This window comes from Narcine bancroftii, chromosome 9 (assembly GCF_036971445.1).
Source record: "Narcine bancroftii isolate sNarBan1 chromosome 9, sNarBan1.hap1, whole genome shotgun sequence".
Classification (NCBI taxonomy): Eukaryota; Metazoa; Chordata; class Chondrichthyes; order Torpediniformes; family Narcinidae; genus Narcine; species Narcine bancroftii.
This window is the reverse complement of record NC_091477.1, coordinates 104,137,151-104,156,532: the sequence shown is the minus strand read 5'-3', so window position 1 is coordinate 104,156,532 and position 19,382 is coordinate 104,137,151. Positions and strand designations below refer to the sequence as shown.

Genomic DNA, 19,382 nt, shown 5'->3' with positions numbered 1-19,382 from the left:
TGACAAGTATTACCCTATCAGTATTAAACTACACACTATTCATCTGCAAATCCCATCATTATGTGAGCCAATCACATAACCAGGCTCCCCTCTTCTCAGACATTGTTCATGCACATCACCTGATCCGGGGAAACTCCAGGCTGGTGGAAATTTACTGACTCGGCTGGGGTTGCCCGGCAACACAAGTCATGGGGCCCCTCACTACTCTGAATGTTTACAACCTTCTGCATTCTTTTATAAAACAGAAAAGCCCACCCTTACTTAATAAGGACCCTTATTTAATAAGGACCCTTACTTAATAAGGACCCTTACTTCCATGAATCCCTCTCCTATTCTTCATTGTAGATGACCTTGTAGCAAGATGATCTGACTGACGTGTGAGTCTTATGGTAGTAGGGTCTATCATCAAAAACATCAAGCTGCCACAAAGTTCCTGAATTCCTTAGCAAAGAATTTTGCTGTGAAATTTGTTGGTGGGCAACCTTGTGTAAATTGCAATTTCTTCAGTATTATTTGAATCTCCAGTGTCATTAATTCCTCATTCAGCAGCTCTGGAGCTTGGAATTGAGGTGGATATTATTATGATCTGTCTCATATTCGAACTGATATGCCAGATTGAGAAATGTATGGCCACTTCTTATTTGAAGCTTCTTGAATCGAGGAGACACTTTATTCCAAATCTTATCCATATTTGCTGGAGTCATAGAGTGTTCTTCTATTCTCTCCTATGGCCTGGATGGTTTGAGTAAATGTTTTGCATACATAACATGGCTTGGAATTTGTAATAATCCCTTGTTCCATCAGCTGCAACAGTGAGATTGTGTATGATGACTTGTACACAACCTTATTGCCTGGATAATAATTATCTAACTATATAGGATTTCTCGAAGCAGTGTCAAAAGGATATTGAAGGTTATTCCTTTGGCCTGCCGATACTCCTTAAACTGAGGGATTAGTTGGCGTACAAGCCAGGGCTTGAATATGACAAAAGTAACCAAAGCCCTCTGGTTAGAGATCCAGTGGATTTACTGATCATTTACAGCGCCTGAGGATTATCAGTATGGTACACTGGAAGAGTACACATATTGCACTTCCTAACTCCATTGTGACCTGGTAACAGAGTTAAATAGCCCTTAGCTGGTTTAAATCCAAGCATTGATTTTGTTGTCTTTGCAATGGTATTATCAGTCTCATCGGTCACTTTCACATTATACTAATTTGCAAGAGCTTTAACCCATGAACCACTCCTGACTTGCTATAAAAGTTTTCTCTGTTTCACCCTTCTTTGCTTTCAAGTCTTCTTAAAACTTTTAGCCTTCTCCTGGATTATCGTGCATCATGCGGTGCTGATGTTGATCATTTGTCCACAGAGTTAATACAACAACACTAGATTGTTGCTTTGTAATCTCAGTAGCTTTAATTATTGCTCAGCCTCTCAACAACACATGTTCTTTATTCCATTCTTTGTCCTGCAGTCGAGTGTTCATGGCAGACATGGTTAAATCCAGTGCATGCAAGTTCAAGTTTATTGTCACATGTATCAAAATCCAGTGACGGAGGTTGTTTTGCGAGCAGACCAGCAGACATCTCACACATGGTACAATGCAAGGCATAATGCAAACATGCAAAAGTGCAAAATTACAGAGAGATCAGTTGGTATGAAGCAAAGGCAACATAATTATACTATTTTTCAGTTCTGATAACAGCAGGGAAGAAATTATCCTTGAATCTGGTGGTGCATGGTTTAAAACTCATGAATCTTATTCTTGATGGGGCAGGAAGTGAGGGGGATGAAGAGGATGCAGCCAGGATGAGGGGATGGGATATGTTTTTTAATGTGTTGTCTGATTTTCCAAGGCAGCAGTAACTATAGAGTTAATGGAGGAGAGGAGGAGGTGTGTGTGTGTGTGTGTGTGTGTGTGTGTGTGTGTGTGTGTGTGTGTGTGTGTGTGTGTGTGTGTGGTGATCTGAGCCATATTTCAACCCTCTGCAGTTTCTTGTGGCCTTGGTCAGTGATACATCCTGATAGGATATTTTCAATAGTGCACCTGTACAACTTATTAAGGGATGTTGGAGTCAAGCCAAATTTACTAAGGCTTCTGATGAAGTAGAGGCACTGGAGTGCTTTCTTGGCCTTTGCATTGATGTGGGAGGACCAGTAAAAGTAAGTGCAGATGTTGACACATGGGAGCTTTAAACTGTCTATTCTGTCCACTTCACTACTGATGATGTATACAAGGAAATGAAATCCACCACTTCTCTGGAAATCTGCAAGCAGCTCCTTCGTCTTGCTGACATTGAGGGACAGGTTGTTGCTCAGGAACAAAGCCACAGGTCCTCCTATCTTGTTCCTGAACTCAGCTTTGTCATTGGGTGGCACGGTTAGCGCAACAGCGTTACAGTGCCAGCGATTGGGACTGGGATTCGAATCTGGTGTGTCTGTAAGGAGTTTGTACATTCTCCCCCTGTCTGTGTGGGTTTCCTCTGGATGCTCCGGATTCCTCCCATCATTCAAAATGTACCGGGGGTTGTAGGACAATTGAGTATAATTGGGCTGCATGGGCTTGTGGGCCGAAATGGCCGGTTACCATGCTGTATTTCTAAAAATTGTTAAGAGACCTTGAATACAAGTGATGCCATTCATGAATTTATGGATGGAGTTGGAGCTGGTTTTGGGTATACAGGGAGTATGGGAGAGGACTAATCCTAAAATGTGCCCATTTTTATTTCACATCACTCGATCAGGTTTCTCCTTTAGGGTAAGCTGCCACCCTTGAGCAGATTGCAAAAGCAAAAGTTGTAATCACTTCATAACACACACTGCAGGCTGTGATACAAAAGGTAGCCACATGCATTATCCTTGTGGCCACAAGTAGCTTATTTATGGGTAGCAAAAAGCAAAATTTTGCAAATGGGATTAATTTTATATTTGAAGCCAAATTTGCAAATAAGAGGCTACATAACCTGTATTTAAATACATTTTCATTTCATTAAAACAATGCTTATTCTGTCACATGAATTTAATTTTTGCATTGTCAGCAATTTTGCATCATATTTCCTTTTTTCAGATGATAAACCAAACTGTATCTAGTAGTGGATTTTCTCACTTCTCACAGCTGCACAGCATGCTACTCTTGCATAACCTCTATCTCCATATCCTTGGGACATTGGGCCCGGTTCCAGTACACACTGGTACCAATGATAATGAGTTTATTGTCATACACATTGCATATTGTACGTATGCCTGAAATTCATACTTGCTGCAGCCAAACAGGTACATGTTTCCTCTTTTATCTCCCAACTTTGGGACCTGGCCATTGCCGGACCAGAGAAAATGCCAGATAAAAATAAATTGTCCCCTAAGCCTAGGGAACGTTTATTATCTTCTGCACCTCTTGGTCTCTTGGATGACATCATGAAGGGCAAAAATGCAGATGAATAGAGGAAATTAACAGGACTGTATCACCAAAACACGGCTGCAGAGTAAACAGATTTTTGGCGCATAACAGCCCTGCCCTGGTGACAGATCCACAAATTAATGATGGCAGATTCAAGACATGATGGATCACTGGAGTGGCTGGAACACGGAGTGCCAGATTAGAGGTACAACCTGTACTTTAAAGAAAGGCTATAATAACCGTGCGTGCCTGTCCCACATCGGACTTGTCAGTCACCAACGAGCCTGCAGCAGACATGGACATACCCCTCCATAAATCTTTGTCCGCGAAGCTAAGCCAAGCCATAATAGTAAACTAATTGAATTAAATTGAAAGAGATAATAATAGATAAGATAGATAATAAATGTCTAGAGTAGTAATACCAGTGTAAAATGCAACTTGCAGGTGCAGACCATTCAAGAATCTGATAGCTATTGGAAAGAGACTATTCTTGAGCCGAGAGGTGTGGTTTTCAGGCTTCTGTATTTTCTTTCTGAAGGAAGCAGTGAGAAGAGTTTATGACTAGGGCGACGGGGCTCCTTTATGATTTTGGGTGCCTTTTCATTTTAATTTTATTTTTTAAAATTTTATTTACAGCACGGTATAAGCCGATGCCTGCCATTTAAACCCATGCTGCCCAATTACACCCAAATTAACTTACAACCCCATACAATTTAGAGAGAGGGAAGAAACCGGAACACCTGGGGAAAACCCACCCAGCCACAGGGAAGAACATGCAAACTCCTTACTGACAATGCTGGATTTCAACACAAGTTGTTGGTGTTGTAATAGCATTATTGTAACCACTGGGCTAACCATGCCTTCCTGAGGCAATGCCACACACGGGAGTCTGCAATGGATGGGAAAATGGAGCCTGTGACGGATCTTGCTATGTTTTCTCCCTCCTGCAGCCTTTGGGTTCCTGCACATTTTATGCCAAATCAGATTGTAATGCAAACAGTCAGTAATGCTTTCCATGGTGCACCTGTAGAAGTTTGATGGAGTATTCAATGACATGCCAAATCTCCTCAGACTCCTTGGAAAGTAGGGGCATGGATGTTCCTTCTTCACAATTGCCTCAATGTGCTGGTTCCAGGAAAGTTATTCTGAGATATGGAATCCCAGGAACTTGTGGGCTCTGAATCTCTCCACCCATTCCCATCAATGCAGACAGGTGTGTAGTCCCTCAGTCTCTCCTTCCTAAAATGGTGATGTTAAAAGCACCAACCAGGTTCTCTATCCTCAACATTTCCACTTATTCAGCCAACAAATGTGGTGTCGTCAGCAAACGTTTACATTATGTTAACATTGGGAGCAAGACTGAAGAGAGGACAGATAAAAAAACTCGGGTTTAAGAGGCAATTCTCTCCAATTTGTTTTGAATGTAGTGTTGGCATAGTTAAATAACTTCTGTGTGATAGAGAGAAGGAAATATGTCATGTTTTGTTGACTTTTATCATGCTTCTTATTATGACTCACTGGGTTTTACCCAATGTTCCTGTGAGGCTTGATTGTTAAAAAATGGAGGAACTTTGTGCTGGTTATGCTTCCATTTCATTTACGTGTGGTCTTACTGCCACTCCAGAGCGTGCCCACACTTGATAAAAACAACCGCTGCTTTGTACTAGGATCATTTGGGTTAGTGCACCTGTGCTCAAACACAGAAAACTCAAAGCAGCATTGCCCAAACATCCCACACTGTGCTTTCCTTGTGGGCATTTTGCAATTAAAAAAAAGCATGAGAGTGAAAGATACCACTTTCCCAAAAGCGCTCACAAAATGCAAGCAGTTTAAAAAGGGTTAATAGACATAGTCGTTTACAAAATACTCGACCAAGAAGTGCCAGATCCCATTTCCTGTTTTGTAATCTGAAAGGTAGTAAGTTTAAGAACACAAGCACTTTCTGTGTGCTCGTTGGCTCAGGCTTCTCAAATTTTGCCCTATTTGCTTAGCAGCGTTCTGTTCTATGGAAGTTGTTAGGGGTAACCACAGCAGCAGATTGCCAAATTGTTTAAACCAGGAAATCAGCTCTTTTCATTAATTCCCACAATGCCCTAAAAACTAACAAGCATTCTGCCTGACTAGGTTTCAGATCCGATAATTAGATCTACACCTTTACCTTAATACCCTTCAAACATTCGCTGTTAAACTGATTTTAAAGTAAGACTTAATTCCTTTTAAAAGTAAAACTAAACGACAAATAATGAACTTGAAAGGTAGCAGAAACATAAAATTATTCATGGACATGATTTTCACTTGCATTTCTTTTTAAAAACCAGAAAAATACTTTCCTGGAAAACAGATTGCACATGGATATACAGTTTAAACAAATATGAATGCAAATAAAGGTAAATTGCTTAATGAAAGCACAGATTAATTTAACCAATTATGTTGTATGGTGTTTAACAAGGAGCCTTTTTGTGGAAGAACAAATCAAACACTTACCACTCAATATGGTACAGCTGTTTCTAATGTGCTTTAAACTGATATTGTTCCTAGCTTTGTTAAGTTTTCTGTCTGGAATTCAAATTTTTATACTGAGAATGGCAATGCATTTATTTTAGTAAAACATGAAAGTCTGCCGATGCCATGATTGAAGTAAAAGCACCATGCTGGAGAAACTCAGCAGGTCAAACAGTATAATTTATGTAGCAAAGATAAAGATACATAGTCATCATTTCAGGCTTGAGCCCTTCATCGAGGTATGAATTTATTGTACGTATTTTGATGTTCAAGAGACGAATAGTTAATGTAAAATGAAATGCTGCTGGAAGATTCCCTTCCTGATTCAAATGAAGATGTTTTCTATGTGACAGCTTCAGCTGGGAACGATTGTTTGTTTCAGAACTAATTTGCAGGAAATCTGAATGCACACTTTATGTGCACAGTGTACTCCAGCCCCAAAGACAAAGACAAACTTTTAATTTTGATGGCTGCAGCAAGAATTTAGTGATGTAGTTTTATTTTTTTCTGGGTGTGAGCTTGTTTGTGGTTGGATATTGAAAGCTCTGTTTTCCTGTTCCCTTCCTGGCCACATCCATGATACAGCAGGAGGAGTGGATGGATAGTATCTTGATTAGTAGGAGGCAGTGCAGTCTTATTTTCCCCTCCCTAATGCTTAACTTATTCTGCTGATGCCGTTGCGATACTTAGGATGAGGCAAGGGTGTCTGGCACGAGAGTAAAGCAGTGGATGTCTCCTTAGAAGAAGCAGTTCACTCCATTTTGGAGTTGGGGTTCAGCTATCAACACTTGATTTACACCAAAGGTTGCCTTACAGATTATTTAATTTTTTAAATCTCATGTTCTTTCTCTCTGAAATTGAGTTCAATTAAGTTTTGAAATAAAGGAATATTTAATTTAAAGATTGTTATGCCATTCTAAAGTAGTAAGATATTTTGTAAATTTATCCTGCACACAAATTGTTTTCTCATATAAGCAATTGGATGGAAGAGTACAGTTTAGGGAGTCATTGATGTGAGCTGACATTACCAGAAATTTAATTTTGTTACCTTGTGGTAAACCACTGTTACATTATGATTGGCTGCTATCAACTGGACACGCTTCTCTAGACCGATGCCCCTTGTTGGCCACCTACCCCTTTCATTTTGCTCTGATCAGTCGAGGAGGTGGATGTGTTTAGCTATTAAAAGCCTGATTGTTTAACCTTTTGTGAATTTTTTTTTTTTTTTAAATTAAATTTAACCTTTTGTGAATTATTAATGGTACATCGTACCTGTTGACAACATTAATCTGAAAATGCTAAATATCTAATGGATATTCCCTGAAGAATAGTTTAGAAAGGTGGGAAAATTTAGGGTTATTAGGAACCAGGAAGCACAATCGCACCTGTCATTGTGATCACAATAATTTTGTTCTTAATAAAAGCAAGAGAAATGATTAAATGGACAAGTTAATGAAAAATAATTTTAGGATCAAGTTGCAACTTACTTATTTTTTTCTGGTTTATGTTCTTTTGATCATTCCCCAAATAATACCCATTACCTCGTCCCCATTTACCCTATATATTTTTTGTAATAGTCGAGTTTTAGGGACCAATATTTTGGGTCAAAATTGGCAGGGGGTCAAATTTAACACAGATATTACTTTTGACCACGGTAAGTACCTGCGTCCTTCAAGGTGTCGGAAACTCGGATGGGCGGTAAGTGTGAGTCTTGCTGGATAAGAGCCTGAGGTAAAACTTGCTATTTCTCTTCCATCACATTCAAGTATTATTTGTTCATCATTGAATTGTTTATTGCAATGTAAACAAGGATATACTGTAAAACTTTGTATTGTGTGCTATCCAGGCAAGTCAGTTTCTAAGTAGTACAGTAGGTTATGCAAGAATAATGACATAGTGCTACGATAACACAAAAGTGCATGGTATTGTGTCACATAAGACAGAAGTACAAAATATAGTGTTAAAAAGAAAAAATCTAATACTTATGGGAGTTCCATCCAGGGTTTGGTAATAGAAGGAAAGAAACTTCTATGAATCTAGAGGTACATGGTTTCAACTTTGTGTGCTTTCTGCCTGAAGCGAGGGGGCAGAAGAGAGTGTGACTGTGGTGGGGTGCATCTTTAATATGTTGATTAGTTTCCCGAGTAGGCGGGAGGTAAAGATAGTTGATAGAGGGGAAGATGGTCTGCGTGATGGCTTGAATCTACAGTTTCTTGCGGTCTAAAGTAGGATTACACAATGTATTTATGGATTGATTCATCATTTCTCACGCTCATCAGATTAATGAATCTGACGGCATCTAATGCAATGCATTTCATTTTCAATGTGTGGGTAGCATTTTGGTGGAAATTAATCATTCATTGTTGAGGAACCAACCTGTCATGAAGTGGATGGAATGAAAGTTGGGGATGTTCTACAATGGGTGGTGTCCTGCTTCAACAGATCACCAAAAGCATGCCACCTAAAATCTCTTGTCCGTCTTTACAGAAGCAAGAGAAAGTTACCACCATTTATTTGTAAAAGAGTAATAAATCTTTTAAAGATAAACAAAAAAACAGATATGTAAATCTGAAATGAAACTGGAACTGAATTTATGTTTTAGGTTGAAGACTCTTCACTAGAACTTGAAAAAGTGAAAACACAAGTTAATTAACGTTACAGGGAGTGATGGATAGGTCTCTAAGGCAAGGCCAAGGTTATGAAGGTGAAACCCTATTCATAAAGTCACCTAGTACAGGTAAGAGATATGAGGGAGAGGGAAACAAAAAAAAACGTACTGTACTTGTGAAAACAGGTCGGAGCTGTTTGTAGAGAACCAAAACCAAAAAGACAATGCTGGAAGTGCCCAGAATGTCAAGCAATAACTAAGGTGCAAGAATAACTGAGTTAATATTACAGAAGAATGACCTTGCAGCAAGTATGGGGAGTTCTGATACAAACACAGGAAGTGATATTCATGAAATTGTTGAATTTGTTGGAAGATTCCCAAAATGATCAGATGCAAGATGAGGTGCCATTTTGCATAATCATTTTGGAGCCCATTGCAGTAGGACACATGAAAATACCAGAACGAGAATATATTGGAGAATTAGCGTGACAGGTGCTGGAGTGAGGTGACATTCTGTGACCTGTTCCCGACAGATCTGTACTTGCATGCATTACAATCATTCCACCATTTTGTATCTCAATTCTAACGTCACTGGAATTAATCTCTAGACCAGTGGTTCTCAACCTTTTCCTTTCCACTCACATACCACTTTAAGTAATCCCTATGCTATCGATGCTCTGTGATTAGTAAGGGATTGCTTAAGATGGTATGTGAATGGGAAGGGAAGGTTGAGAATCTCTGCTCTAGACCCAACTGTTACTGAAATATTTTGCTTGAGAAAAATTGTCATTGGTCCATTTCCTTTGGAGTTATGAAACCGTGCATATAACGAGTCAATAAAGTACAATTAAAACTGTGGTTTTCAAACTTTTTCTTTCCACCCACATATCACCTTAAGCAATCCCTTACCTAATCACAGAGCACCTATGGCATAGGGAATATTTAAAGTGGTATGTGAGTGGAAAGAAAAAGGTTGAGAACCACTAGTCTAGACCCTGCACTTTGTCTTTACAACACTATACCCCGCACTAAAGGAATTCATTGTGCACAAAGACTTCATGTAGAAAAAAATGGCATGCTGCCAGAGCTGTTGCAATGTCAGCGCTGCCACTGGTGTGGACCCAGGACAGTTCAACCACCTGGTCCTAATGCCAATGGCTCCATACAGGCATTAAACAGTCTGTTTATGGAGCTAATAGGGTTTTGAATCTAAAATCCTGCAACCACAGCTATGTACCCAAGATGGTGGAGCCTGATGGACTGGTGCAGGGCACCAGAAGCAAGGAAAACACTCTCTATTGAGAAGAAGTAGAGAAGATGACCCTAAGGACGGTAACCATGGTGGTGGACCAGTGAGGGCTCAGTGGCTGAGAGACCCTCACAAACTATGGGTGACTTGCTATTGGGAGACCCACAAGAGCTGTGTGCTGCTGGAGACTGGCTCATGGGAATCAAGTATCAGAGCTGGGATTCAAGTGGGTGTGGCGAGTAAGAAGGGCTCCTGAAGGGCCTTGGGTGCTTAAGGCTACCTGATTGTATTGGAGGTTTGGATCTGGAGCTCAGATTGCCAAGGGATTGAACTTTGAGGCTGTAGAGGCTGTGGGAGCACAGGTGGTGAATCCACAGACATTCAGTGACTCTGAAGTGGCTGTCTTTTGCTTCTCTTTCTCTCCTGCTGCAAGGGGTGCCAGGCAACCCTTGCAACTCTTTGCCTTATGGCAGGGAGAAGGCAATTTTTTGTAATATTTCATGTTCTGCACTATTACATAACAATAAATAAATCTTGAATATTTTATTACTGAACGACAAGTAGTATGACTTAAGTATGTGTTGACTTGCCTGGATAGTACAGAAAACACAGCTTTTTTCTGCATCTCAGTACATGTAACAATAACTAATTCAATACTATTTGAATGTCAAGTGGACTGGATAAACGTGCTCAAACAAGACACTGAGTCACATAACATAGAAGCAAATCCTTTACCTACAAAGCCCATTTACACAGATCCTATTTTATTCTCATCACTTCGTTCATCCATTCTGGGACAGGTTTCTCCAATGTTGAGGCGACCACATTTAGAGTACTTAATATAATAGATTGTGGGAATTGGATGTGAATTGAGGTTTCACCTGGAAGGAATGGGAAGGAACAAAGGATAAGAGCAGATATTTCAATGCAAGAGAAGCATGGAGAAATCCAAGAGAAAGGAAATGGTAGAAGGATGGACCAGGGAGCCATGAAGATGAAGCTCTTTTAAATTGTTGAAAGGGAAGATGAGGGAAAATTGCATCTGATGGTGGAATTACCTTAAAAGTGTGGACATTGCAAAGAATGATCGGCCAAAGAATGGGTTGATGACAGAGGAGGATAGCTGTGAAAGAATGCTATTTGATTGGAAGCTTGCATGGATCAGTGCTGGGATCCTTTTTTGTGATATACATATATATATATATTAGCACAGGAGGCATGATTCCTAAGTATGGATAGCGAGATGTACGTCTAAGGCTGTGATTAGAGCCTTAGATCAGAGCGAAAGCTAGCAGACGGCAGATAATTCCACAGGTCTGAGGTGATGCATTGTGGGAAGTCAAATTGGGATAGGGCATAAATGGTAAATGGTAGGACATGAAGGAATGTAATGATCAGAGCAACCTGGGGTTTAAGTTCATAGTTACCTGACAAGACAACAAAAAACAAATGGCGACAAAGAAGGAATAAGGTGGTGAAGAAGACATGGGGTGTGCCTGATTTCATTGGCATTTTTATGTTATACTTTCTTACAGAATGGAATTAAACTACTTGGTCTATTGAATCTATGTGGCTGTCATAATCTTTTTCTTTTTCAATATTTTTTATTGCATTTCATATAATAGTACATATATACATAAAGGAATGATGCATAAAACTAATACAACTGTAATAGAGCAGACAAGCACAATATGTCGGAGAAAGATGTATATTTTTGTTGTGTAATAGGTAAATTCATAGGTAAATTGAAAAAAAGGAAAAGGGGGGGAAAAAAACAATATAATTAACTAATCTAAACCCCAAACCATTCCTAAGTTGCATGGCAATATGTAAAAAAAAAAACTGCTGGTTAAAAATAATGAAAAGAAACCCATAGAGTCCCAAAGAACCTGATTAATATTCCCATTAGAGGCTGAAAATAATTCAGAAAAGAACCCCAAAGATGGGGAAAGTTTAAATTTGTGGCTGTATTAAGCTGACATTTTACTATGTCACGTCATGGGATGCTTGTGGGGTTGTTTTTTTCCTGTGTATACTTGGCTTCTGGCCCTCTGATCAGAAGAGCGGCTGAGATAAGCTTAGCTGTATGTGTGGAGAGGTATTCTGTTCAAGAAAGAGACAGTTTCATGTTACTGCCATTTGTATATCAGACCTGGTTACAGGATGTATGACAATCAAGGTCAGGAAGAGTACAAGACCATAATCTACTTCAGTAAAGTCATACCTGAAAGTAATCATCACCTGATATATAAAAAAAAAGAATGCCCTGAGATTTGAGGCCAGTGATTAGTTTAATCAAATGAGGATAAATTCAATTGAGTAAATGGGGAAATGTAATAAGGTAAGCATTTTTTAAATATATGATTGTAATTTGTTTATTGTTACTGCATTGTCAAAATTGACAATAAGAGGCCAGTGTCGACATACAAGATTTTGTGCCGCCTTCTACAAGAGTTTCTACACATTTATTAGAAAGTAAGAACATGAGGAATGTAATCAGGAGTAGGCCATTTGCCACCTCATTTACATTGATGCTGTTTTCCCACATTTCACCCCATAGCTCCTGATTTGCAAGATATAGAAATAAAAATATGTCCATGGGGGGCTCTATTGAGTCCGCTCCACCAGTCTAATCATGAGCTGATCCATCCTCCCACTCAGTCCCACTCCTTACCTCAAGGTAAAAAAGAAACCACACGACAAAATATCCGCTGCTATATGGAGGCAAAGAAACTGAGATGGAATGGACTTGAGTCATAAATTCAGTATTTACTTGTAAGCTTGTGAACTTTTTTTATTTACAGGTCAACCAAACTCAATCAAATTTCTCTCAAGAATCCCCCTCAATCAAATCCAAGAGTTATATTTTCCAGTCCTCTTGAGCAGTGAAGGTATGTTTAGAATCTTCATAAAAATGTTTAAAAATTTATTTGTGTGAATGGTTATTATGGTTGGCTTTTTCTAATCAGGAGATTAAATTTGAATAGTCTTGGAGGAGCACTTTAAGGGGAGGGCACTGTTAGTGAGGGCAGAATGGTTGGCGTAGCAGTTAGCACAATGCTGTTATGGCCCCAGTGACAAGCTTTCGAATCCGGCACTGTCTATAAGGAGTTTGTATGTTCTCCCTGTGTCTGTGTGGGTTTCCTCTGGGTGCTCTGGTTTCCTCCCACCTTTCAAAGCATTCTGGGGTTCAAAGTCAATTGGGTGTAATTGGGTGAAAAGGGCCAGTTTTCATGCTGTATGTCTAAAATTAAACTTAAAAATTTAAAATTGAAATTTAAGCAGATGCATACTCTAAACATGCACATTCCTCGTAGGGTTATTGGCCAGTCCCACTAATTGCAGCTAACTTTCTATGTGTCTGAACTTCTTTACCTGTGTACTGCAGTGGCTGTCCGAAGCAGTGCTGGGGATGCCCCATTTCAATTCCCTGCCTCATTCCCTTGCTGGAATGTCTGTCCGTAGTTTCATGCACTGTGGACTGAGAGCATAGAATGGCGGAACATCTCATAATTCATCTGGGCATCCTCCAGCCAGATAACATTAACTGACTTTTCTGGTCTCTGTTACCCCCTCTCCCCCACCCATGTCTCCTTTTCCCCAATTCTCCAATCGCAGAGCCACCCCCTGTCCCCCAAACAATTCTCACCTTTTCTTATCCTGACATTCTATTCAGATTCAATTAACACATTTTATCTGTTGGCCTCTACCTTGCCTTTTCTTTCCTTCTTCCCAGCTTTTTAATTCAGGCCCCTGCCTGCTGTTTATTCATACCTTGATGAAGTGGTCAGGGCCGAAATGCTGTTTTCTAACTTTACCCTACCTCCCATGGATGATGCTGAATTCCTCCAGAATTTTTGTGTTTTGACTACATTTTTTGTGTTTTGTGTTTCACTGGCAAATTATGGAATGCACTGGAGGCCAGATGCAGGCATACTCATCCACTTGAGCAAATAACAATCTGCTGGAGGAACTCAGAAGATCGAGCAGTATTAGATGGAGAAAGTGAATGGTCTTGTATTTGGGGTCCGAACCCTTCCTCAACTCCTTCTTGAATTGTTCCAACCTGAAACATCGATTCTTTTTCTCCCCCATTACTGCTTGATCTGCTGATCTCCAGCACATTGCATTTTGCTCCAGGTTCCAACATCTGAAATCTTTTCCAAGTCACCTGACTTCTTATTCTGCCCTTAGGCTCACTCAAGAGGTCTGGGCTGATGTGCCAGATGCATTTTGGCCTCTCAGCAAATCAACATCAACCACAATAATTTGAAAGGGACCATGAATCCACATTAAAATAGTAAGTTTAGTTCTGATCTTTGTGGCACACTGATCCCTGTCATTCTGTCAACCAGAATAAAGTCCACTTTTGTCTACTCTGTTTTCTGTTCAACAGCTGACTTTGTTAAACTGCTGCTTTTTCTACCATAAGTTTTTTTTTGTGATAATCTTTGATTTAGCAGATTATCCAATGATTTCTGAAATATAAGAACGGTGCATCCACCAGTTCCCTTTTATCCACACCCTTTCACACTCTCATGTTGACATTGTCCGATTGCTTTCAATTTTTCTCATTCTCCTACTTCCTGACTCTCTCTTTTTGACTCCTCTTTCAGAGGCTCTGATAGCTCAGTGGTTAGAGCACTGGCCTTGTAAACCAGGGGTCACGAGTTTGTTCCTCGCTGGGGCCACATTTCTATGCAGAGTGCTGGACAAAGTCTCTCTGTCTTCCTTACAGTAGACAAAGTTAAAGAATTTCAGGTATTATATTCTAAATGTAGTATTACATGACAATAATGGAACCTTTAGCTTTACATTTTCTACATTCCAATCTAATGGAATCTTCTACAAATCTAGAAAATTTGAGTAAAATAAGACCAGCACCTCAACTATCACAGAGGCCATTTTTTAAGACCCAGGCCTAAAGTTCATGAGGACCTCCAGCCTTATCAACCAAAACACAAGAATACAAGAGCAAGAATAGGCCATCAGGCCCCTCAGATCTCTCCCGCTATTTAATATGATCATGAATGATTGATTCTGGCCTCAAGACTTTTTCTGTTCTATTTCTCCTACCCTCTTATTTCTCGAGCTATGAAATACTTTCACTTTAAACAGATATTTTGATCCAGCTTCCAAAACAGCCAGTCCTGAAAATTCCAGAGATTCATTACCCTCTGCTACAAGAAATTTCTATGTACCTAAGTAGCTAGAGGAACTAAACAGGTCACATGGTAGCCACTGGAAGTTCAAGGCAATCGACATTTTGGGTATGATCCATTCATCTGGAGAGCCAAGAATGGGGAAGATGCTGAATGAAAAGGTGGAGGAAGTGTGGGGGGAAGGGGTAGGGGGAGGAGGATAGGCTAACAGGAAAGAAGTAATAGGTGGAGGCAGATCGGAGGGTAGAAGTGAAAGAAGCTGAGAAGTGGGCAGAAGGTGAGGAAATACACGTAGCTCTTTGAGAGGAGAAGGAGGGGAGGGAATGAGCAATTGGAGGAATGGAAACAGAGGGATAAGGGGAAAAAAAGAGACCAGGGAGGGTGTTAACAAAAATTGGAGGAATCCATATTAATGCCACCTGGTTGGGGACTCCTGAATTGGGATATGAGATGTTGGAGGGTCTTGTATGGTTCTGATTGCTGCATTCCAAGGAAAATATATAGGCTTTGGAGAGGGTGAAGAAGAGGATCATCAGGATTAGAGAGTGTTATCTATAAGGAAAGGTTGGACAGTCTTGGATTGTTTTTTCTGCGCTGTCAGAGGCTGAAGGGTATCCTGTTCGAACTATATAAAGTTATGAAAGACATGGATGAAGTAAGTAGTTGAAGTCCTTTTCCTGGAGTAGAAATCTCAAATACTAGAAGGCATGGGTTTAAAGTGTGAGGTGGAAAGTCTGAAGGAAATTTACGATGCAAGTTTTTTTTTTAATGCAGAGTGGTAGGTGCTGCAATGTGCAGGAAAGGGGACGTGGTGGAACCACAAATGATATAGATATTTAAGCGGCATTTAGTCAGGCACATGAACAGCCAGAAAATGGGGGATATGGAGCATGTGCAGGCAGATGGGATTCGTTTAAGTTGGCATTATAGTCAGCACAGATAGTATGGGGCGAAGGGCCTGTTGTTGTTCAGTGATACATGATCTATACAACCAGCTGCGATAGTTTAATATTCTGAGCACCACTCTAACATTGGTGCCAGGGCAATAGTGAGAGATAATGTAAGATCTAAGGAGAAAAATGTCGAGTCCATTGGGATAGAGGATAAGAAGAGTAAAGGGAAAATATCACTAGTGGGAGTTGTCTATAGGTCAACCTAATAATAACATTAACGTGGCACAGACAATAAACCAAGAAATATCAGAGGCATGTAAAGATGGAACTGGAGATATTTTGGGGAACTTTAATATGCACGTCGAGTGGGTGAATCAGGTTGATTGAGAGCTTCATAGAATGCATACGTGATGGCTTTCTTGAACAACATGTTATTGAACCTACAAGGGAACATGCTATCTGGGATCTGGTCTTGTGCAATGAGAAAAATAAAATTAGTGATCTTGTGGTTAGGGATCCTCCTGGAAAGAATGGTCACAGTATAATTGAGTTTATCATACAAATGGAGGGAATAATAGTTCAGTCTAAAACAAATTTGTTATGCCTAAACAAGGGAAACAACCAAAGGATGAGGGAGGAGTTGGCTAGGGTAGACTGGGAATGAGGAGGGATAGCTGAGGAACAGTGGAGGACTTTCAAAGAGATTTTTCACAGTGCTCAACAGAAGTATGTATATTCCAGTTAACAGCAAGGACAGTCATAAAAGCTCGTTTGTTCAAAGATGCTGAGAGCAATGGGAAACCAGAAGATTGGGAAACCTTTAAGAAGCAACAAGAACCACGAAGCAAGCAATAAAGAAAGGGAAGATTCAAGATTCACTTTATTGTCATGCAATAAAAGCAGCGCGAAATTACATGAAATTGCTTGTAAAGCAGACAGATTTTCCATTGGCAGAAATTGCCCGAAGTGCCTCTTGGAGTCAGAGAACGAGAAGCAAAAGAGAGTTCCCCCAGAGTCATTGTGTATTTGTGGATTTGCCTTCAGCACTCCCTCAACCTCCACAGCCGCAGAGTGTCCGGTCCAAACCAACTGCAATCCGAGCTCCAGATCCAAAACTCCAATACGATTAGAAATCTTTTAGTGCCCTGCACCCTCTCGCATTCCGGTTCTGATATCTGGCACCCCCTTCAGCCAGTCTCCAGCAATCCACAGCCTGGTTGTGAGTCCGTTGACTGCAGACTCCAGCAGCTCACAGGCTTGAGATAGCAAAATCCCACCACCTGTGTGAATCTTTCAGCTGCGGAACCCCTCACTGGTCTGCTGCCACAGTCACCGTCTCCTCTGTTTCTCCTCCTCAGATGGGTGGTGGTCCCCCTGTTTTCTGGTGTCCTTTGCCAGTAGGTAACCCATTGTAATTGCTACTGATTGTAGGCACCACCATCTTGGGTGCAGACCCGCAGTGGCGGGATTTTAAATAAAACTACCATCAGAACCTTTAACAGGCCCTTCAAAGCATGTACAGAGCTGACAACAGTTAGACAATTTTTCCATTTAGTCGACAAGAAAAGATTAGCACAAAATATAAAGCAAGACAGTAAAGATTTTTATAATTATATAAAGTGTAAAAGGGTGGCTAAAGTGAAGGTTGGACCCGTGGAAGATGAGAAGAGAAGAATTGATATTGGATGATGAGGAAACAGCCAAGGCTTTGAATGACTATTTTGTTTTGTCATTGAGGAGTCTGATGGTGGAACAGCAAATGTTCCTGAACCTGGTAGTGCCAGTCTTGTGGCACTTATACCACTTTCTTGATGGCAACAGTGAGAACAGAGCATGTGCTGGGTGGTGTGGGTCTTTGATGATTGTAACCACCCTCTGACAGCAGCATTCCCTGCAGATGTACTCAGTAGTGGGGAGAGTTTTGCCTGTGATATCCTGGGCTAAGTCCACTACTTTTTGGAGGGCCTTTGGAGGGATATTGGTGCTCCCATACCAGACTGTGATGCAGCTGGTCAACACACTTTCCACCTCGAGAAATTTGTCAGGGTTTCTTACATGGGTGTTTTTTTTCTATTGGCAATTACATTAATTTTACTAACATTCCTTCTTTTAAGCAAATTTTATTCAATAACTTCTGATAATGCTTTATTTAATTTTCCATTGGCCGCCTAATCAATTTTACTTCTTGTGAGATTTAACAGTTATTTCATATCCCGGTGTAATTTTTCAAAATAATCTATTCCTACTCTGGCAGGCTGAATATATCATTCAAAATTAGTGTAAATCTACAGTGCTGCCTTTGTGTGTTGCCTATCACCAGTTGGAGAGCATCTTTGGTTTCTGTGCTATAACATTTCTGCATGGATGTTCCATGATTTGTGGTCGGCCAAGATAAGCAATTATCTTCCTGTCCTTGGGTGTAAGCAACTGGTTTTATAGTAATAAATAATTTTAACATACTAGGTTAAGACATGTTAGAAAAGTGCAGGCCAATTTCCAGCAACTGGTCAGACTGAATAGAAAAATCTGGTTGGTAGCTGTTGGAAATGATGTATCATTGCAATCATGGCTCGTCATGAATTGTTAAATATTAATGAATGAGAATAAGAATTTATTGTCATGAACATGTCATGAAATTCATTGTTTTTCAGCAGCGTGATGGGTGCAAAATTGCTACAAATTACATTTTTTTAAATTAAAAATTAGTGTAAAAGAAGAAAAAAATGAGGTAGTGTCTGTGGTTCATTGTCCATTCTGAAATTTGATGGAAGAGGGAAAGAAACTGTTTTTGTACCATTGGGTGTTCATCTTCAGGCTCGTGTACCTCCTTAATGGTAGCAGTATGAAGAGGGCATGGCCTGGGTGGTGGTGGGTCCTTGAGGAGAGAGGCTGCTTTCTTGAGACACCGCCTCCTGTAGATGTCCTTAATGGATTGAAGACTGATGTCCATGATGGCATTGGCCAAGTTCACAATGCTCTGTAGTCTTTTTCTGTCCTTGTACATAGGCACCTCCATACCAGACAGTGATACAACAAGTCAGATTTCTCTCCAAGGTACATCTGTGGAAATTTGCAATGATCTTTGGTGACATACCAAATCTCCTCAAAGTCCTACAAAGCCTTCTTCATGATTTCATGATCATAAATAGTTGTCGGGTTGTGTCCTGTGCGATCGTTTCTTCTGTCTCAAGTATGTGAAAAGTGATGGAAATGGAAATTACAGTGCAATCAGTTGGCACTTGCTCATCAAAGCTTGCTTATTGTTGCTTCGTTGGGTTTTGCCAGGACTCTTTGGTTCCATACTTCATTACAGTCTGTGTGTGAACCAAATAGATGATTTCAAAATGTAGGTGAGAATCACAGCACTTCTACTTCAGTGCTTTCAGTGTTCTGAAATTACACATTATGTCAAATGTTTCCTTGATAGGCCAAAAGGCAACGTTCTCCACTGGCTGGTGTCATAACTTGCATAACAGAATATAGTTGTGATTATTGCAGGTCAGAATATTGCTGCAGGAGTTTACCAGGCAGTGTTCCACACCCAATCATCTTCAGTTACCTCATCAGTGA

The 19,382-nt window shown here is 40.2% G+C and overlaps 1 long non-coding RNA gene across 1 annotated transcript in view; it reads left to right on the top strand.

The window, feature by feature from the left end:
• The window catches only part of LOC138742559 (uncharacterized), a 104,416-nt gene that overhangs the window by 50,298 nt on the left and 34,736 nt on the right, over positions 1-19,382 (top strand). The window contains exon 6 of the long non-coding RNA XR_011344260.1: positions 12,562-12,648. This is a non-coding gene — a long non-coding RNA (uncharacterized lncRNA). The remainder of the gene's footprint in view (positions 1-12,561; positions 12,649-19,382) is intronic.